General features: G+C 38.3%; 1 protein-coding gene across 4 annotated transcripts in view; it reads left to right on the top strand.

Moving 5' to 3' along the window:
- The window catches only part of PRR16 (proline rich 16), a 936,482-nt gene that overhangs the window by 45,905 nt on the left and 868,166 nt on the right, over window positions 1–22,411 (top strand). For 2 of the 4 annotated variants that reach the window (XR_014056407.1, XR_014056406.1), the window contains exon 3: window positions 14,860–15,092. The gene's annotated coding sequence lies outside the window, so the exon portion shown is untranslated. Of the gene's footprint in view, window positions 1–7,701; window positions 7,807–14,859; window positions 15,093–22,411 lie in introns of all 4 variants that reach the window. The other 2 variants (XR_014056405.1, XM_081499071.1) reach the window with 2 other exon arrangements.

Here is a 22,411-nt window from a genome sequence, read left to right as displayed (position 1 = left end):
TGGGGGGCCCAATGGGAAGGTTATCTTACATAAGATTTATACCTCTCTTTGTGCCTCTGCTTCTGTCTGCTGTAGCCACTGCTCCTGTCATCTCTAGAATGCTGTATAAAACATGCCCTGCTGTGTTGTCAGCAACTGGCTGTGGTGCTACCAGCACTCTCTCTTGGTTATCCATCTAGTGACCTTGGCTCATCCTTGACCTCTCAAGCTCCTTGTGGTTGTTTTCTCTCTACGAATCCAGGACTATGCGTCTTCACCAACTTTCTGATGAATCTCATCCCTTTATCTGGCCAATCGGAAATCAGTTCAGTTCAGTTCACTCACTCAGTCATGTCTGTCTCTTTCTAACCCCGTGGACTGCTGCACGCCAGGCTTCCCTGTTCATTACCAACTCCCGCAGCTTGCTCAAACTCATGTCCATCAAGTCGGTGATGCCATCCAACCATCTCATCCTCTGTACCTTATTGTGTCCCGTTCCTCATTTTTAGTGCCAGTTCAGAGGGCATTCTGCTGTCAAAGTCTTAACTTCTCAGTAATGTGGTTTGTTTAGGCTTACTCACCCTCCCCCATGAGAGGGCTGGTTTGGATAAATTGAAGTTCATGCTTAAAGTCTGTGGAAGTCTTCCTACCCTTCTAACAGAGACCCTGAAACTGTTTTGTCTCACAGGTGAGGCCAATGGGTAGGAATGGACTGATTGGCTACCCAATATCTCCATCTCAGCAGGGTCTTCCTGGCCTCTGCTTATTTCAGAATAGACAATAATACTTAGGATTACTATAAACACTGTCTAAAGAGACATTGTTGTTTAGTTGCTAAGTCATGTTCAACTCTTTGCGACCACATGGACTGTAGCCTGCCAGGATCCTCTGTCCTTGGGATTTCCCAGGCAAGAATACTGGAGTGGGTTGCCATTTCCTTCTCTAGGGGATCTTCCTAACCCAGGGATTGAACCTGGATCTCCTGCATTGACAGGTGGATTCTTTATCACTGAGCCACCAGGGAAGCATAAAGAGACCTCCTGATGATGATAATCTAAGAGCATAGTATTATCACTTACAGGGTTTATTAAGCTTTGTTCACATCCAGGTGAGGGGGAATTACATTAACAATCTGATAGGAAAAAAAAAAAAATTACACAGTGCCAGAAGTCTGCTTGAGTTTTCTCCCTGCATAATGAATTTCTAAGAGACTTCTCTATCTTCTCAACAAAAACATTCAGTCCATAAAAATTATCGGTAAGAATGAACTACTGATACATGCTCTTGCTCCGTTTGATCTGATAATAGAACCTCACGCAAGCTGCTTTGCAGCTTGTTCTTCCAGTGTGAAGTGTTTAAAAAAAGAAAAGAAGATGAACTAGAGAACATTGTAGAGAATAGTCACTTGGAGTGAAGTGTACCAAGGCATCGAAGGCTTGGGGTAAAGGAGGAAAAGTGTTGTGGCTCTGGGAATGCACTGCCTTCAACTCCATCTGTGGAAAGATGTGTCCCGTCAGACAGCCGAGGTCAACCTCTCACACCAGGAGAAAATGCTGCTGGTCTTCACATCATAGGGAAAAAAGGGACTTTGCCCGGACTTAGGGGCCTTTCATTTCAAAGCTGGAAAGGTCATCAAACAACTGCTAGCATTTTTCTGACCTCTGTCCACTTCAGGACTGAGAGTTGTTTTGTTTCAGATCATGATAAAATATGACAAATTCTAGTTTCTCAGTCATTGACTGTGTCATTTATGATGCCAAATGTTTTCTGGGTTCTGGTCCTTTATCATGGTGAACCTGACTTACAAGCTACAACTGAAGCTAAAGCGTTCCTTCTGAAAGCCAAAACAATATGTTGTAGATGGCTATGCTTGACTGTTTTTTGATAGTGTCTTACTTTTGTCTAAAGAAAAATGACATTCAACTTAAATGTCTGTTTCATGCCTATTGAAACATCTTTATTCTTTTACAAGGTTTGCGTGGCTTTTATCGTTATACTTTTGTTATGATGGCAGAGATATTGAGACAACGGCTATAGTTCCCACATTTACATGATCTTTTTTAACCTTCTTGTTTATATACATGGGTTTTCATAATGTGATGGTTTCTCTTTTTCTTTTTCATGTGTCTACTCAGCTAAGCTACATCCCCAGTTTGTCAAACACTAATCTGCCTATTGCTGTGAAGGGAATTTTCAGATGTAATTGAAATCCTTATTCAGTTGGCTTTAACTGTGGGAGATTATCCTGGATAATCTAGGACCTGATTAAAGCAGTTGGAAGGATTTAGAAGCAGGGCTTACACTCCTCAGCCCTGTTTCTAAGGTTTTTCAACTGCTTTTTAACTGTGTGTGTATGTGTGTTGAGAGAGAAAAAAATTTCTGCTTGCATTTTAAAATTGTTTTCTAGCTTTGCTGAGATATAATTTTTGTGTAACATTGTGTAAGTTTAAGGCATACAATAGGGTGATTTCATTTTGTTTTTGCTTTGGTTGCGCTGAGTCTTCGTTGCTGCGCATGGGCTTTCTCTAGTTGTGGTGTGCAGGCTTCTCATTGTGGTGACTTCTCTTGTTGTGGAACGTGGGCTCTAGGAGCTCAGCTTTCAGTAGTTGCAGCTCTCAGGTTCTAGAGTGCGGGCTCAGTAGTCATTGCACGTGGGCTCAGCTGTCCCTCGGCATATGGAATCTTCCTGGAGCAGGGATTGAACCCGTGTTCCCCACATTGTCAGGTGAACTGTCAACCATTGGACTACCAAGAAGTCCATGATGATTTGATATATGTATATATTGCAAAATGACGACCACAGTAAGGTTAGTTAACACATCCAGCACCTCACATAGTTAGTTTTTTGTTAACTATAGTTACCATGCTTTACATTAGATCCCAAGAATGTATTCGTCTCATAACTGGAAGTTTATACCCTTTGACCACCTTGATTCATTCCCCATCCCCTGCCCCTGGCAACGACTAATAATGCACTCTGTTTCCATGAATTCAGTGTTTTTAGATTTTGTATATAAGGGAGATCATAGAATATTTGTCATTCTTATTTCACTTAGCTTGAAGCTCTCAGGTTTCATTTGTGTTATTACAAATGGCAATATTTCCTTATTTTTTAATGACTGAATAATATTCATTTGTATGTGTATGTGTAAAGAAAAGAGATAACAATTGATGGCAAGGATGTGGAAAAAGAACTCTTATGTACTGTTGGTGGGAAGGTAAATTATCTATCTATCTATCTATCTATCTCACATTTTCTTTATCCAAGACACTATTGATAGACCCTTAGGTTGTTTTCATGTCGTGGCTATTGTGAGTAATGCTGCAATGAACATGAGAATGCAGAGATATCTTTGAGATCATGGTTTCATTTCTCTGAGTATATAACCAGAAGTGTGATTGCTGGATTATAGGGTAGTTCTATTTTTAATTTTTTTTTTTTTGAGGAAGTTCCATGCTGTTTTCTATAGTAGCTGCACCAATTTATACCCCACCTTTTCCAAATATATAATTGGCAAATATCTTCTCTCATTCCATAGGTTGCTTTTTAATTTTTGTTAATGGATTGAGTGATCAGTGGGGCTGAGAGCTGTGCCTTGAAGATGTGAAGGTTTCAGCCTGGGCTTCATTATTGAGTAGACTGCTGGCTGCGCCCCCCTATTGGGGTGATGTAATAATTTGTGGGGTGGGACTATAAATATATCCTGTTTCTCACCAAACTGACTCACTACCTTCATTTCCCAAGAGTAATCTATCAGTCTTATCTAAATAAATTTTTATTATGATAGTTGCGTATAATTTTCTGACTGGATCTTTCCAGATTTATCAGTCAGTATTCTGCAGTTAGAAAGATCTCTCTATATCACTTATTTATTTATTTAGTTATCAGTCACCTACTTATTGTCAATATGGCTTCCTATTTTATTCAGTGGGTTATAATGTATTATGGTCCTTGTTTATTTTGATGCTTAAATTGTCTCTGACATGCCCAGTGTGAATCCCTTGGAGCTGGCTCCATGTGTCCTTTTGACATGTCCTCAGTTTTTAAAAACTTTTACAGGTGTGATTTATTTTTAGCAGTTCTTTACTTTCTGGCACAAAATGTTCAGGTTCATTTTGTACCTACCCAGCCCCAACCCTGCAATCTGCCATTTCTCTAGGAATACCTGATTCCTTTTAATAGAGAATGGTATTTCGGGATAAAGATCTGGGTGTCAAGTGTGCTAATTTCTCCTGGAGTGTAATAGCTTTTGGGTTTCTAGGACCTTTCAGTGGACAGAGCTGGGAAAAAATTAAATACCTCTTAAACCTAATGCTGGGAAGGATTGAAGGCAGGAGGAAAAGGGGACAGCAGAGGATGATATGGTTGGATGGCATCACTGATTCAGTGGATATGAATTTGACCAAACTCTGGGAGACAGTGAAGGACAAGGAAGCCTAACATGCTGCAGTTAATGGAGTCACAAAGAGTCAGACACGACTGAGCGACTGAGCAACAACGTAAACTGAATATTAAGTCTCATTTTAGAACCTAGCTACAACGAGGCTTTTTAAGTGTGTCCTGAGCTGAATAACATTTGTTTTCTTATTCTTTTGCATTTCATTACATATTTCTACTTCCTCATTTGTGAAGTTGCTCAGTTGTGTCCGACTCTTTGTGACCCCATGGACTGTAACCTATCAGATTGCTCTGTCCATGGGATTATCCAGGCAAGAGTACTGGAGTGGGTTGCCATTTCCTTCTCCAGGGGACTTCCTCGTTTACTAGCACTTTATTTCCTTGGGTTTTCTCAGCCTTCTAGAATCAAGTGAAAGTTTTAAATTTGATTTTCAGGGTGGATTCTCAAAAATGAAGGTGTTTTCCTGATACGTGACTTCAGGAGTCCCAATTTACATTATCTATGCCCTATGCATTAGTTTATCTTTTCAAAGCACTCACAAGTTGATAAATATATAACTGACCCTAGTATTTGAGTAAAGATTTGGGGAACTGGTAAAAAAATTGATAGTGGATGATGTTTTCATTATTTGGATTCTTTTTCAATAGTCTAGTGAAAGCAGACTTGTCTTACATGTATCTTGTAATTTGATTTACTCTAATACCAGCTTTCCTCAGACACATTCTTAAGTGTTAAACATTCAGCAGTGGACATGTAGTTACTATTGTTGCCTCAAATCCTCCCCTGACCTGTTGCTTCTTTGGTGGGTTAGACCACGTTTGAAAGTTTTTAAAAGCCTCACATATGTTGTATTGCAGACAGCGTGCCTCAGACACTTGTTTTGGTTATAGAGTAAAAATGTTTTTGCAAGAAGAATAAAATTCATTAAGGCCAGGGCACTTATGGTTTTGATTCAGCTGGGATTTATTTTTTTCTATTACTTCCTTCTTTACACATCAAGGGAGAAATTTGATACTGCACATAAGAGCAAGTTCCACGTGGGAGATTTGTTTCTGGTACTTTAAACCTTGGGAAAATAAATCCCTATTTTTATTTGTTGTACTTGAGTCTATAATAGAGGAATATCCTATAATTTATAATCCTAAATATTTCTTCTTGTCTTGAATTTATCTGTCATATATAAATTAGTTAGCTCTTAAATATCTTCCATGAGTTACTTATCTTTAGCGACTGGATCCAAGCCATCCATGGGAAATACCATCCAAGAAATGACCAGGGAACAAAACAAAAAAGAAGTCTTGCTTCTCCTTTAGCGTTGTCCTTTCCATTCATCCCCAATTCATTTTATCAGGAAAGAATTGTGAGAGCTTGATAATAGAATCTAAAGATACATAAAAAACTAGTGTCAGACTTTTATTTTTTTGGGCTCCAAAATCACTGCTGATGGTGATTGCAGCCATGAAATTAAAAGATGCTTACTCCTTGGAAGGAAGGTTATGACCAACCTAGATAGCATATTTAAAAGCAGAGACATTACTTTGCCAACAAAGTTCTGTCTAGTCAAGGCTATGGTTTTTCCAGTGGTCATGTATGGATATGAGAGTTGGACGGTGAAGAAAACTGAGTGCCGAAGAATTGTTGCTTTTGAACTGTGGTGTTGGAGAAGACTCTTGAGAGTCCCTTGGACTGCAAGGAGATCCAACCAGTCCATCCTAAAGGAGATCAGTCCTGGGTGTTCATTGGAAGGACTGATGTTGAAGCTGAAACTCCAGTACTTTGGCCACCTCATGCAAAGAGTTGACTCATTGGAAAAGACCCTAATGCTGGGAAGAATTGGGGGCAGGAGGAGAAGGGGACGACAGAGGATGAGATGGTTGGATGGCATCACTGACTCGATGGACGTGGGTTTGGGTAAACTCCGGGAGTTGGTGATGGACAGGGAAGCCTGGTGTGCTGTGATTCATGGGATCGCAAAGAGTCGGACACGACTGAGCGACTGAACTGAATAAAACCATTTATACTTGAAGAAATTTACAAAATTAATTTTTATTTTTAAATTTGCATATTATCATAATCTTTATTATTTCATGAAACCAAAGAACAGGGGTTTGTTCAATAGAAGAAAAAAATGCTTGAAGTAAATGTGTCTAGATATCTTTGATGTATTAAATAGAAATTTAAATGTATATGTGTAGATATATTAAAAATGTTTCTCTCCCTTAGAATTCATAAATACAGAAGTGAATTATATTTTTGGTCACTATTTAATATCAAAGACAACTTTTTATGTAGGATGTCAGCTATGCATATCAGAGGTGGTTTCTAAGATTCTAGAATACATTTCTAAATCATTGTATAGCATAATAAGGTCAGAATTGCTACCAGATGATGATGTCCTTCATTCTACTAAATAGTGAATAAACAAACGTGATAATTGTAATTTAGAAAAGAAAATGTGAGGTTTGAAACTAGGAAAGCCATGCTTCTTTGAACCTCAAACAAAGTAATGCAAACTATTGCATTCAGATGAAATGGCAGAGAATGGATTGTTTCTATAGAAATAAAGCCCTAACCAGTCCTTCAAGGGGGTGTCAATGACAGGGGTGACTTATCCCAGTGCTCCAGAGACAGATGTGCAGCTGAACAGAGCAAGAGTGGTTTATCTTAGACAAGGACTGAAACAGCAGAGCCTCGTGCCAATTTTTGCAAATTAATTATTGGAAAGAGAAACACCATATCACTTTAGCCATTTACTGAAATGTGCAGGAGGCCTCCATGGAGCCTCTGTCTTCATCTGATCTCAGGAACACACAGCATGACTCTTCAAAATACCCAGCTTCCTGCCAGGCTGATTCTGGCCAACAACCCAGGGGGCGTCGCTGTGAAAGAAAATCCTTATGTTTCATCTTCAAGGCTGAGGGTGGAATGTGATGATATTCAAGGGGAAACTGCAGGTAGAAATGCACCTTCTCTGAGGAAAGAAAATCACAAAGTATCAGTACAATTACAGTTAGTTTTTGTCATAACGATAAGCTACCGCAAACATGGAGCAAGGACTCTCTAATACTCCAAATGACTATGTTGAACTTGAAAATGTGCATTTGTGTGTGATTTGATTATAAGTTTAAAAGAAAATTGTGTGTTAATTTTTAGATTTTTTTTTTTTCTTTCACCACAAGATGCATTTAGTTGGTCTGAGGTAAATTCTACTTTGGAAATTCTGCTCGGTGGAGACAGCGTAACAGTGGGTTTTTGAATATATTAAAATTTATAACAGATATATGCTATTTTTGCTTATCTAGCATCTCTCTCCATTCTACAGAAAAAAAATATGCCAATTTCCTTTGGGAAACTAGATTTCCTATTCTCTGGCCAAGTGTCCTGATGAGACTTGAGAGTGTGAAAACTGTGACCCTGATTTTCCAAGGTATTGTGTTTGTTTTACAGAAATGCACCCAACCTAAGTGGACCAATCAAAGTGAATTATTTAGGTTCTAAGTTGAACTTTCTAAAAGAGATGCTCTTTATTTTCTGCTAAACTTGAACATGAAAGGTATGGGTTAGCTATCTTGCTTCACTGTGGAACCTGAGAATAAGCCATCCCATTAGGGGACCGGGTGGAGAGAAGGAGAAATTTGGTTATGCTGACATAGTTCAAGCCCTAGGCTCAAGTCATATATGAATTTTTAATCCATGTGATCCAATACATTCTTTTATTTGACAAATTAGCATGAGTAAGATGTCTATTATGCAACAAAAGATGATTTGACTAATATTGTAACTGAGTAAGATTCAGGCTCCTATTCTTATGCCCTGTTGAATACAATCAAGTGTTTATATGGAAAAACTAAAAGAAAAATTATCCGGTTGCTGTGCCTCAGAAACTGAGAAGTTCACACAAACACACAATTGCATTGAATGTTGGTACCTGCAGAAATGAAACTGAAAGATTCGAACAGGGTATTGATTGAAGCATTTATGGGATATTTCTCTTGCAAAACAAGTTTAATAAAAGATAATGTTAATTAAAATATTAAATGTGAGAAAGTATTATGTTCCACTTTTTAGAGCTTTCCCCTTCTCTGATTTGTAATTTTTATTCCAAGATCCTTAGTAAAATAATTGTTTATAGTTTAGTATCCCTAAATTGTGAAAGGCTGAATAAATGCCTGCAAATGTAGGTGCAGAAAAATTTCCCCCCTTTCCCTTTTATTAATAGGTTCTTTGGCTAATCTAATAATTAGATTGACATTGTACAGATTAATGGGTTAGAAATAAATTTAATTTTGTATGTACTGGATCCCCAAAGATTTGAGACCCAAGAACAAGCTGGGTGGTTGAGAATTATATGCCACACTGAGCTAAGGAATGGAGTAGGAGCCTGGGGCTTCGAAAGGGAGGAGGGGAATTCACAGGAGAATCAGAAGAGCAGGTGTTTGGTAATTAGGTGTTTGCCCTGCCTGTGTTTGGTCTTTCAGATAAAAATTTTCTTTGGTAATAACCATCTTTCTGGGCCAGGCCCTCCATCTAAATTCTATTTTTTTTTTTTTTTAAACTGTGCTGGGTCTTCGTTGTGGTGCAAGGGCTTCTCTTTGCAGTGTGTGGGCTTTTCTAGTTGCAGAGCACGGGCTCAGCAGTTGTAAATTCTTTTAGGTAGTTAAGGGAGTACAAGTTTTGTTTTGTTTTGTTTTGAGTCTGCTGGGTCTTCATTAGCTTTAGCTCAAAATAGCCCACATGCCAAAGTGACATATTTTGGGGTCACACATTCTGCTCCCCCTCACAGGCAGCAAGCTTTCATGGTATGTTTTTCCAGGCTTACAGCTTTACTTGGAGCATATTCTATGTATGTTCCTGATAAAAAAAAAAAGGAGTATAGAAAATAATTTTTTAAGAATAATCAAAAAATATTTTGAGGAGACTTTCACACTTGAATCGTTAGTTGGATATAAAATTCTTGATTGAAAATAATTTTCTCTCATAGTTTTAGAGAAGTTTATTCCATTTTTTTCCAGTTTCACGCTGCTGAGAAATACAATGCCCTTTTTATGCCCAGTTCTTGGCATTTTATCTGTACTCCTCTTCCTCCCACACCATTTGTAGTAACAAAGCCCAAACTTTAGTCAGACTCCTTGGAGTCTTTCTTTGACTAGGCCTCACTTTTAGGCTCTACCATTGACTCACTTAGTCTAATTTTATCAAGAATCCTGCTGGTTCAGTTTAGTGAAAATCCTCCCACTCTTGATATCTCATCAAAATGCTCATCTCTTGTCTTTGGCATCTGACCAAATTCCTTATTCTGCATGCAAGTATCTTATCACTCTTGCCTGCCTTCAGCAATATTCCTGTCAAATTGGTTATGCAGAATCTCTTCTCATTCCTGATGTTTCCTCGTAGTAATTTTCCATCTGCTGATTCCACCCTGCTCTTTGGCTGTCTGTTTCCGCTTTTCCTTGTTGTATTCAGATTGACCCAGTCTCTATCCCCTACTGCAAACCCCATTGTAATAGTCTCCCTAAAAAAGTCTTTCACGAGCGGCAGAATAATCTTTTTATTTAACAGTAGGCATTGTCTTCATTCCTGTTTTCAACACACACCTTGTTCTCTGTTAAGCCTGAGTGTCTCTGAGTCCCAAGTCCTCCTGAACTCAATTCCTCTAGAGTACATTTTCTCTTTTCTTGACGGGATGGAGAGGAAAAGTCACCTGGCACAGGGTAGAGGAGGTATGTAGTATCAAATGAATCCTTTATATAGCCCCACCCTTGTCTCTGTCTCCCAAGATACCCGGTGACTCCAATTCCTGAGAGCTTTCCAGGGTTCTGAAGATTGTCTCAATCTACTTCTCATCAGTATCATTCTCTGCAGGTTTCAGCTTTCTTTATGCTTCAGGTCATTTGCCAATTCATTTTTCACCCTCTTAAGTGTTTATATATATATATATATATATATATATATATTTTTTTTTTTTTTTTTTTTTTAATTTGTTTGGCTGTGTTGGGTCTTAGTTGCAGCATGTGGGATTATCATTGTGTCATGGGGGACCTTTTGTTGTGGTGCCCAGGCTCAGTAGCTGTGGCACCTGGGGTTAGTTGCCCTGCAGCATGTGGCATCTTACTTCCCCAACCAGGGATCAAACCCATATCTCCTGCATTGCAAGGCAGATTCTTTCTTTCTTTTTAACTTTTTATTTTGTATTGAGGTATAGTAGAAATGGCAACCCACTCCAGTATTCTTGCCTGGAGAATCCCATAGACAGACTCTAGCCTAGCAGGCTACAGTCCATGGGGTCACAAAGAGTCGGACACGACTGAGCACCTAACACACACACACATAGTTGATTAACAATATTGTGATTTCAGGTGAATAGTGAAGGGACTCAGCCATACATATACATGTATCCATTCTCCCCCAAACTAGCCCCACCATCAATTCACCATCTGTAAGGTGAATTCTTAACCACTGGACCAATAGGAAAGTCCCCCTCTTAAGTTTTAATAATAATATCTTGTTTATCACTGTCTCCCTATTTTCTTTATCCTTTAGAGTTTATAGTGTTTTATATTCTTTTATGTTATGCTAGTTGTTTCAGGGCTTCCCTGGTGTCTCAGTGGTAAAGAATCTGCCTGCCAATACAGGAGACACAGTTTCAGTCCCTGGGTTGGGAAGATCCCCTGGAGAAGGAAATAGCAACCCACTCCAGTATTCTTGCCTGGAAAATTTCATGGACAGAGGAGCCTGGTGGGCTCCAGTCAGTGGGGTCACAAAGACGTTGGAGATGACTGAGCATGCATGCATGTAGCAACTAAACAGCAACAAAAAGTTGTTTCAAGAAATAAATCCATGGAGTTAAATCACCATTTCATATAGAACTTCCATTTGCTATTTAAGGAATGGCTTTATGCATATATTCATTCTTCATAAAATCCATTGAGAATGTAGGCTGTGATTGACATCTCCTCGCTCTCTCGTTCCCCAAATGCTGACCTTTGTGTTATAAACTCAAAAGTGTTTAGCATTTATGAGTTAGTTTTACACATTCTGATTCTTATGTTCTCATTCACCACATTCCTGTAAAATGCCCAATATGAGTAAGGGACAGAGGCAATGTATATGTATTTGCGTGTGTGTTTTCATGTGTCTGGATACGGCATACTTCCTGCCTATAAGTGACTCATTATCTGTTTGGAAAAGCAAAAACATCTATTCTTAGGATGTTAAAACAATATGATCATTAGAAAACAGTAAGATAAAACTAAAGACATATCAGAAGATGGAGTTATTTGTCAAATGAGAGATCAGTGTTTGTACTCAGAAGCTGGGCAGATCTTTATTTATTTGACTGAGATGGAATTGAAAACTTTCATAAGAGAGCTGGATTTGAGTCAAGGCTTGATGGATGAATGGATGGACTTAAAATTATTTAAATTCTAGACTGGTGTGTCAATAACTGTCATATGTTCTTGAAATCTAATTTTCTAACCCACCTATCTCCTCTCAGGGCCCATGGCTAGGGGATATTTCTGTGTTAGGTGGAGCCACACAAAAGGCTGATAGAAGTGATGCCCTCCACACTCATCCTAACCCTTAAAAACACCCCTCATATGATCACTGTATGCCCTCAACCCTCACTAGGCTGTGCCCAGTCTTCATACTGTTGTTTCCACTAACTTGACATATGGTTGTGAATCTCCATGTGCTATTTTCTTCTTCCCTAACTAGGCTTGTTTCCTGCTATCACCTAGCTTCCTTGTCTCATTGTCCCTAGAATGTGACCTGACACAGATTGAATTGACAATGATAGTAAAACACTCAGCTGTCCAGTAGGCCCTTAGCCTGTGGGCACTCCAGCAGGAAGTTGAAGGTGTAAACTGATTTCTACTTTGAATATTTTTCTGGATTTGAACCCCCGAGCTGACCGAAATGGTCCTAGAAAAGAGTGGTTTATGTTGACTTTGGAGTGCAGTATTTGACTGAAGTGAAAAGTTTGTTGTTTTGAGCCAATAACTGTTCTCTGGGAGGAAATTTCAGTATTATACAAATCCTAAGTTTCTTCTTTTTCTTGTTGTGTAGCTGCTAAGTCGTGTCCAACTGTTTGCAACCCCATGAGCTGTAGCCCACCAGGCTTCTCTGTCCATGGGATTTCCCAGACAAGAATACTGGAGTGGGCTGCCATTTCCTTCCCTGGGGATCTTCCTGACCCAGGGATCCAACCCATGTCTCCATCAATTGCATGCACCAACACAGATTTAAAAACTGTAGAAACACCTTGGCTGAAGGGATTTATTTCCTTTTAAGCCTGGGCATGCTCTGTGAACATCTGAGTGCCAGAACCAATGAGACCCTTAGGATTTGGGATAGTTGTGAAGTAAATCTAACCTGTATGATATGAATGAATTACTTGATGGAATAAACTTGAAAATGCAAGTAATTGTGGGCCACGTACAGCACTCAGACTCTACCTGCTCCATGTGAGTATTTGGTAGTAATGAGTGCATTAGGAGAATAGGATTGATTTGGGTTCTTCGATATAACCTACTGCATGTGGGCAAGTCAGCTTGGTATAGCTCTTAATTCAATTAGTTTTTTTTCACATTAATTAACTCCTGCATATTCAAAATTTCCCCCCATCATGACTAAAATGTTAACCTGTCTTTTCAATTTGTGGTGCTAAGAACAACCACATCCTGGATTGCATTTTCAATCCACTATGCACAGATTGCCTCTGAGGACAGGCAAACCCAAGGGCTGTAGTTAGAGCTACAGGAAAAAAAAATATTCAGGGATCTTTTGAATATTGCATAAGCACATATGGGATTGTCTGCCTCGGCATCCTATGAAAATGAGGGTGATCAGATTGTTTTGAAGGAAACAAATTATAGGAAAGCTTTTGCCAGAATCCATTGAAATCATCTTCTGTTACCTAGGGACTTTTTTTTTTTTTAATTCCAGATGCTTGGAATTAATTCCACATTCAAAGCCTGTTTTTTAGAAGAAGAAAGATAGGCTTCTTTATAATTTTTTAAGTGGTTAAAGGTGGGAAGGTTTCTTAGTTTATTTTCTTGGAGGAAAGAAAATATAGCAAGGCAGCATTATAATCTCTTTTAAGGATTTATTGAAATGTCAAACTCTGGGGGACTGAAACTGTCTAAGGAAAATGAATAAACAGCCGATTAGCATTTAGACAATATTCTTTCATTGTTTGACTATAGAAAATAATGCTGAAGAGAATTAATTTGGATTTTGGCAGGAATTTGAATAGTAGAGGTAAAGCATGCAAATAATTGAGTAAATTTGTGTCTTGTAAGAACATTTATTGGAATAAATTAAGGAATGGCACAATGACAAAAATTCTCTGGAGGCTCTAAGTACCAATAAACCAAGAAAGTAAGAATTTTATACTTATTCAATGGTTTTATGGAATTTTAAAAAGGAAGGTCTCTTTTCCTCTTTCTTTTAAAATCAGGGCTTTTAGCACTAAAGCAATTGAGAACTAAATTCCATTGTTGGTACTGAAAACTATCATTTGTTGCTGCGTTGTCCAGGTTAGAATTTAAATGATCTCAAATGTTGTTTGCCCATTTTAGTCAGGAATAGAGAAAGAAGGAATCGTGAAGTAGTTATTTGGAATCTTTGGATCTCTTTAGGTAGAGAAAGGGTTTATCATTTGTAAAAATTTTTTTGACTGTACCATGTAGTATGTGGGGTCTTTGTTCCCTGACCAGGGGTGGAACTGTATGTCCTGCAGTTCTGTCTGCAGGAATCTTAATCACTGGACCACCAGGCAAGTCCCAAGGTGTATCGTTTTTAATAGAAAATTTTCTTCTAGATAAGAATCTATTCTGATAACTTGTTTACTGTAATTTATTTAGCATAAACTGTGGACATTTCAGCTATTTTCTCCGTTTTCAGATCTAATTAGACTAGATGGCTTATTGAAATGCATACATGCAGAAATACTTACATTTAATGGAAAAGGTTAAAAATATCCTAAATTAGAAAGCCATTTATTTTACTGATGAAGTCTTCATACTGTGCCGTGTTGATCAGCTTATACAGCTAAATGGAATTAATTTACCCCACTCATTTCCCTTCTCATATGGTGTGACCTATCAGGGCATTTCTGGGAAAGCATCTTCATTATGTGTGTTGAAGATGCCTGGGTCTGTTACCACTTTCGGTGTAGAAAATAATGGTTTGATTTTCTTTCCCAAGTGCTTTAGCAAGTAGAAGAGTCTGGAGAGAAAGGAGGTGGGGCTCTGCTGAATATGGTCAGAAGTAACTGTAAGGCCAAAGAGCTTACGTGGGGACAGTCTGCCTTCTAGAGGGCAGTGATGGCAACAAAACCCAGAACTGGCCAGCAAGTTGCTTACAGAAGTCATAGTCTTAAGAATTGCCCTAACTTTGCATTCCTTTCTTTCCGCTCCTATTAGTTTATTTGAGCAGGCACCTGTGATGAGGATTTCCTTGTTCTGCCTAATTTCAGAAAAAAGAAGAAAAAAAAGGCTCAGGATCCCGGGAGCCCAGGCTATCAATGTGGTTGTGATAAGTGTGGTTAACTGAGCATCATAATGTTTCACCTGATGACAGTGTCTCCAGTTGCTGAAGAAGAGAATTGCCTAAGAGAACAGGCTTCATCTTTCTTGCACGGATCCTGTGCCCTCTTACAATGATGCATGAATAACGCAGAGGACCGCTGTGTGCAGACAGCAGTAAGAGGTACTAGACACTTGATACTCCCTCCTGTTTCCTCCCCCCACCCTTCACTTCAGTCTCTTTTCTAAGGTTCCGTCCTGCTCCCTCTCCACTTCTCTTCACTAACCAAATGGCTGTTTTGTGGTATAGACTTGATTTGCTTCAAACATGTAATAAAACTTGCCGTATTCAACCAGCTCTCTTTAGTGTATTTGTCATGGCTGTAATACCCAGAAGTGAATTAGAAAGGAAAAATGAGATTTTCCAAATCCATTAGTTTTATGGCCTAATCTGATACGGCAGTCTGTGTCCCTTGAGCACAATTATATTATTGATACTTAAGCATAATAATAGTAATTTGAATTTAAAGATCTCCCGAAGCTACAAGTAGAATTAAAGGCCTATCACAGTGTAGCACTCTCAGCATAAAAAAAGCTATTTGAGTTAGGACATGTCAAGACCAAATGGTTTTTATTATTATTAAAGTATAGTTGATATACAATATTGTTTTAGTTTCAGGTGTATAGCATAGTGATTCAGTTTTTTTGCAGATTATATTCCATTATAGGTTATTATAAGATAATGGGTATAGTTCCCTGTGCTACACAGTAATTTCTTACTGTTTATCTATTTTATGTGCAGTATTGGGTTGGCCAAAAAGTTCATATTTTTCCATAAGATACGGAAAAACTCATATGAACATTTTGGCCAACCCAATAGTTTGTATGTGTTAATCCTAAACCTCTAATTTGTCCCTCCCTTTTTCCCTCTTCTCTTTGGCAACCAGTTTTGTCTTCTATATCTGGGAGTCTGTTTCTGTTTTGTATATACATTAATTTACATTATTTTTTTAAATTTCACATATAAGTTGTATCATATAGTAATTGTCTTTCTGTCTGACATTTCACTAAGCAGAATATTCTCTTGGTCCTTCCATGTTGCTGCAGATGGCAAGGCCCAAAGGTTTATCCTCAGCATATTTGAACATGAAGTAACCAAATATCTTTTGCATGTATATTAGATTATTTAAATACTGAGTATAAAATTGGGAACATTTAATTTCCCTGAATATATTCAGCTGCACAAAGCAATTAAAAAAAGGTTTGCAGGGCTAACAGACCTCTTTCCTCTTTGATCCAAAAGAAACTGTTGTTTGAATACATATTGCTAGTAAATGCTAGCTAGTCCTCAGATAATTTATCATGAATGATCTACAGATTCACCTTTCTGTTGTTGGGAATGAAATACCTCCCTCTGAAAGGGTGCTGTGATTTTTTTTTTTTTTTTATAAATTTATTTATTTTGGTTGGGGGCTAATTACTTACGTGCTGTGATGTTATAATGGAATGTCTTTTTATCCATCCACAGAATCCCTATCATTTTCCAGTTCAGTGAAGCCACATAACACTGTGTCTTTTTCTGTCTGACTTCTAATTCCACTCATATCTTGAGAGAATCTCTAATTATGAGTAGTCTTGGTGAACCAGTGGTGGCAATATCCTGGCAGATTATTGCTGCTAAAAATGACTGCTGTGCTTCCAGCTCCTTGGGTTTTAGAGGTGTTTATTTTATAAGCCAGATCATTATGTTTATCAATTGTGTGGATTCTTGATACTTTTCTAATAATTTTATTTTTGGTAATTAGAGCCAGATTTAATATCTGTGGTAGGTAGAAATACCAGCCCTGGTCTTTAATGTATCTTTTTATTCAGGCTCCTTTCCATATGATTTTGTTATTCTCCCCATTTGAAATGGTGCATACTTCCTCATGTCTTGATTTTGGGCTTGTCCATGAATTTGCTTTGTCCAGTGGAATGTGGATGGAAGTGATACTGTGTCAGTTCTGAGTCTAGACCTTAGGAGGCATCACATTTCTGCTTGCCTTCTTGTGCTTCTGCTAGTGACATGAGAAAGCTTCTTTGGGTATGTATTACAATATTGTTAATTATAGTTACCATGCTGAAATTAGATCCTCAGAACTTATTAATCTTATAATGAAAATTTGTACCCTTTGACCAACATCTCCCTGCTTTCCCTATCCCTCAGCCCCTGGCAAACACCATTCTCTGTTTCTATGAGTTTAATGTTTTTAAAGTTCACATGTAAGTGATACCATACAGTATTTATCTCCCTCTGTCTGACTTATTTCACTTAGCATAATGGCCTCACAATTCATTCATGTCGTCACAAATGGGAGGATTTCCAGTTACTGGTTTCTAACTCAGCAATGATACAGTGTTAGTCACTCAGTCATGTCTGACTCTTTGAGACCCCATCTACTGTAGTTTGCCAGGCACCTCTGTCCATGGAATTCACCAGGCAAGAATACTGGAGTGGGTAGCCATTCTCTTGTGCAAAGGATTTTCCTGACCCAGGGATCGAACCCAGGTCTCCTGCAATGCAGATAGATTCTTTACCATCTGAGCCAGACACTAGAGCCACCAGGGAAGCAATGATACAGGTTATATCTATACAAACAAAAAAGTTTGAAAGGTCAGAATCCAAAGAAATTAAGTAACATAATTTAAAATTTGAACTAATTTGACATTTTGGGTCTGATGTATCCAGCAATCCTATGAAACAGGGGTCCCCAACCTCTGGGATCTAATGCCTGATGATCTGAGTTGGAGCTGATGTAATAATAATAGAAATAAAGTGCACAATAAATTTAATGCACTTGAATTATCCCCAAACCATCGTGGTTTGTTCATGTGGAAACTATCACAGTGTCAGGCACCCTTTTCTCCATGTCTTGCTTTATCAGTGAATTCAAGAACCAAGGTAAATGAATAGAAAGAAGAATTAAGAACTTTTAAAAAAAATTAGCAGACTGTAATGTGACTAGGTCTAGATAGCATATTAAAAAGCAGAGACATCACTTTGCTGACAAAGTTCCATATAGTCAGTGCTACTGGTTTTTCCAGTAGTCATGTATGGACGTGAGAGTTGGACCTTAAAGAAGCCTGAGCCGATGAATTGATGCTTTTAATTTTTTCAAAAAAATTTTTTTTGGTACTCTTAAGAGTCCCTAGGACAGCAAGAAAAACAAACCAATCAATTCTAAAGGAAATCGTTTAGTCACTAAGTTGTATCTGACTGTTGCAATCACATGGACTGTAGCTTGCCAGGCTCCTCTGTCCATATTTCCAAGGCCAGAATACAGGAGTGGATTGCCATTTCCTTTTCCAGAGGATCTTCCTGACCCAGGGATTGAATCTGGGTCTCCTACATTGCAGGTGGTCTCCTGCATTGCAGGTGGTCTCCTGCATTGCAGGCAGATTCTTTACCAACTGAGCCACCATTTTAACCCAATATTGCTAAAATGTACTAATCTATTCTTAAGCCTGAAAGATTAGCAAGCTGATAGAATTGTAATTAGTGATTTTAATTTTATAATTATGATTTTTAGCAATTGAGATTTCTCTGTTGTTTTTTAATCAAGGATGAGAATAACAAAATAAAGAATAATTTTGAGTGATACTAAATTCATATCAAATATGCTCATATTCAGACTTCAAATTATATGAAATGTAAATTTCATGGCAATTAAGATTAGCATATTCAGAAAACAACATACCCTGAGATTATATCTTTCATATTTTAAAACTTAGATGTGTAATACATTTTGAGTATATAATCATGACATTGCCAGGTTCTTATGCATAAGGGGGAAGATTCATCTGTTATTTATATCTACAAATACATAATAATCATTTTTGTGTCTTCCCCTAGTGAAAGAAATATCCATTCCTTTGACTTGGCAGTCAGTACTTGATGATTTACCATTTTTTTGTGCTTTTTGAGCGAACACTATACTTGCTGGAGAAACAGCTGGAATAGATTATGAGAAGCAAGCAGGATGAGATGCCAAGCAGCCAACGAGGAAAGGAAATTCGGGTTTTTAAGGGCCTATCTTCAGTGTGGGAGTGGGTTTCCCTTTGGTCTCTTGGGGAGCCTCATTCTAATCTTTAGCTGGAATTGTGTGGTGTGTTTCCTCTTGGCACTTGAATGGGAAACTAGAATGAGCCAGGCTTTAAATTAAACACCAGAATGCTTGCAGGATGGGGACCTAGTGCTATCCATAGGGAGTTGTTTTTATTCTCTGCTTTGGCTCATTTTGGATGAGTTAGGCTGGAGTGTGCCCCTTAATTTTCCATTCTGTAAACAGAATGCAATCACTCATTTACAGAGCTTTGATAATACTAAAAACACTTTCAAGAACTTATTGAAGTGATGCATAAAACTTAAAAGTATTATCCTTTACCTTAAGATCTTTGTTGACTACTCTTGGATGGTCTGGCTTATTACCAGTATCCATCTATTTTGAAAAAAGAACAGTGCTTTAAAGACTAGTACCATGAAAAGAATTGTCTCCCAAAACAAGTTACAGTCTTTCTTGCTCCAGAAATATTGAGAATACTTGGCAAACTGGGTCCCTGAGTGAAAGCTGCCTACAGGAAGGAAAGTTTGAAACAGCCACCCAGTAAGTCAGAATGACATTTAAATGGGAATGACAAATAGCCCACTGAATAAGTCAGAAATGAGCCCAAATCAACAAATGAGGTGATTTCTGCCCTAAATTAGGACTAAACAGATTTGAAAATCATTTATAACAATTCAAATCCACAGCTATCCCCTGATCCTTATTGCCCCACCTCCCCTCCCAACCACAAGGCTGTAAGCTGAACCTTTGGATGACAGTGGAATATGATAACTGAATCAAATTGCTTTTGTGTCACTTGAGGTATCAGTAAATCTGTGTGAAAACTGATTCAGGTACTAGCTATGTTACATCAGGCAAAACACTTAATTTTTATGGGCTTTATTTATTCATCTATAAAATGGAGTATTCTCTGTCACAGAACTGTTGTAAGATTGAGCTTAATATATGAAACATATATAAAATACTCCGAGTGATTGCTAGTAAGAATTAAAAACTGGTAGGTTTTATTGTTGTCATAGAAGTGAATACGTATGTCATCCTAAATATTAACTGAGTTAATATTGGCCACTTTTGTCCATTTCAGGGCATTTTATTTTTTAAAATGATTCATTACTCTTATTTTTCTTATCACTCTTGTTTTCATTCACCACCTTCCTTAAAACCTGTTAATACATTGATTTTTTTTCTGATTTCAATAATTGTTTAGTCAATTATGCCAAATATTGATAGTTAAGACAAAAACTTAGCTAAATTTGAAAGTTTGTGTATGCTATGTTGTGTCCCCCTGCTTTCACAAAATGATGGTAAACAAGCTGATGGTCCAGTCATTCCTAAACTGGGAAGCAACGTGTGGTTGTAAGGAGGGAGCTGTCAGTAGTTCCTAGCTTTGCTGCACAGGAAGATCACCTGCCTGGGCTCCACCCATGAAGGTTCTGAGTTAGTGGACAAGGTGGATGTTGTCTTCAGTGAGTTTTAATAGCTCTCCAGGTGCCTTTAGTGTGCAACCAAGATTGAGACTCATTGGACTGTTGGGAGGGGAACGTGGGTTTCTCTTAGCAAAACACAAATCTCTGTGAATCTGTGCATGTTTTCCATAGAGGTTAAAGGGCAGTAGGGAGTAAGCACTTGGGAGTAAAGTTCCATTTATTTATTTTTTTATATTGCATTAGTAACTCCTTTGCTGGGGATTTCAAATTCAATTGTGACTTTTAAGGAAAGTCCCTTTTCCCCCTACTGTTTACATTATGGTTCATAAGTGAAGGGCTCCTATTTCCAATGTGAGAGATAATTGGACTCATTTTCAGTTACTGAGTCCAATTTAGACAGTGGTCTTAATCTAGACAACCAGTAAAAATTAACCAGTGTGGGTACTAGTTTGGCATCTTGTTCTTGTCTTGCTAATGGTACCTGAACCAAATTATTTAGAAGAACATGCTGTTGCATTTGGTTTGGTTAGCGAGATTGCCCTTCAGCACAGGTGTATCTCCTTTAGTGATGGATTCATCTGCAGATGAAGAGAAAATGTGAGCTTCCCTTACGGTTTCCCATCAATCCTTTCCTGGTTCATCTCTGCCTCTTCGTCTTATTCAGGCTGCCAGGACTTTCTCTTCCATTCCTGCTGTATGAGAGACACCCTTCTTCAAGGACAGTCTTCATCTCTACCTCCTCTGTAAACTCTTCCTACTTCCTGCCAACCCTCCCGTCCTCCTCCACATTTCTGTGTTCACTCACCTCCAGATCCATGACTACTGTGGGCGATCATTTACACTTTTTAGTGTGTCTGCATCTGTCTTCGGAGAAGGCAATGGCACCCTACTCCAGTACTCTTGCCTGGAAAATCCCATGGACGGAGGAGCCTGGTAGGCTGCAGTCCGTGGGGTCGCTAAGAGTCGGGCTCGACTGAGCGACAGCGACTTCACTTTCACTTTTCCCTTTCATGCATTGGAGAAGGAAGTGGCATGCCACTCCAGTATTCTTGCCTGGAGAATCCCAGGGACGGGGGAGCCTGGTGGGCTGCCGTCTGTGGGGTCGCACAGAGTCGGACAAGACTGAAGCGACTTAGCAGCAGCATCTGTCTTCACAGATAACTTCAAACTGTTTCAAGTTAACAACAGTGATGACTTCAGAAGTAAGGTCCTGCACTTCAGTAAGTAATAAATATGCAACGTGGTAGTGAAGTAAAGTCATGTTTCAGAGAGGATGGAGGATGGGCTGGATTTAAAAAATGAGAAGACCACAGAGAAGGCAGATCTTGAACAAGGTTTCAGGACTGGATAGAATTTGGATTGTTGGAGAAGAGAGCCTTCTACAAAGTGTTATTTTTGGTCTGGTTTGAATAATCTGTAAAACATACACATATGTACCTGTGGAAACCTCTGAATTCCTAGGCTGCCTTAATACCTTCAGAATCTGTGCTAGTGTGTGTGTGTGTGTATATATATATATATATATATTTTTTTTTTTTGGACATTTCATGTATTACATATATATTAAATATATATATATATATACACTATTAGTAAATTTTGCATACTTCAGGTTTTATATATATATATAATTTCCTGTCTCTAAGATTAGGACAAAACATACACAATTGAGCCTTACTACTAAATACAAAGGAACACATTCACTGTTTTGGTTTGTACATTCTCAACTAGAGGGAATTCTGAAGGTTGTTCACTATCACTTTTTAGTAATGCAATGAAGGAAGAAGAAGTACTACTATTGTCTTATAACATGATTTGCTTATTCAAAATGTATAGCCCAACCCCCTTCCCCAGGTGCATCTTGAACTGACAGAAATATTGCACTGGAATTGAGAGATCCAGTGATCTTATTCACTTAAAAAGTCTGATCAGTATTGCATGCGAAATCAGAAGCTTTTAAATTTAATTGTGTA

Source organism: Giraffa tippelskirchi, chromosome 6 (assembly GCF_054371585.1).
Source record: "Giraffa tippelskirchi isolate mGirTip1 chromosome 6, T2T-mGirTip1v1.2.pri, whole genome shotgun sequence".
Lineage (NCBI taxonomy): Eukaryota > Metazoa > Chordata > Mammalia > Artiodactyla > Giraffidae > Giraffa > Giraffa tippelskirchi.
Note: the sequence above shows the minus strand (reverse complement) of the source record. Positions and strands in the feature narration are given on the sequence as shown.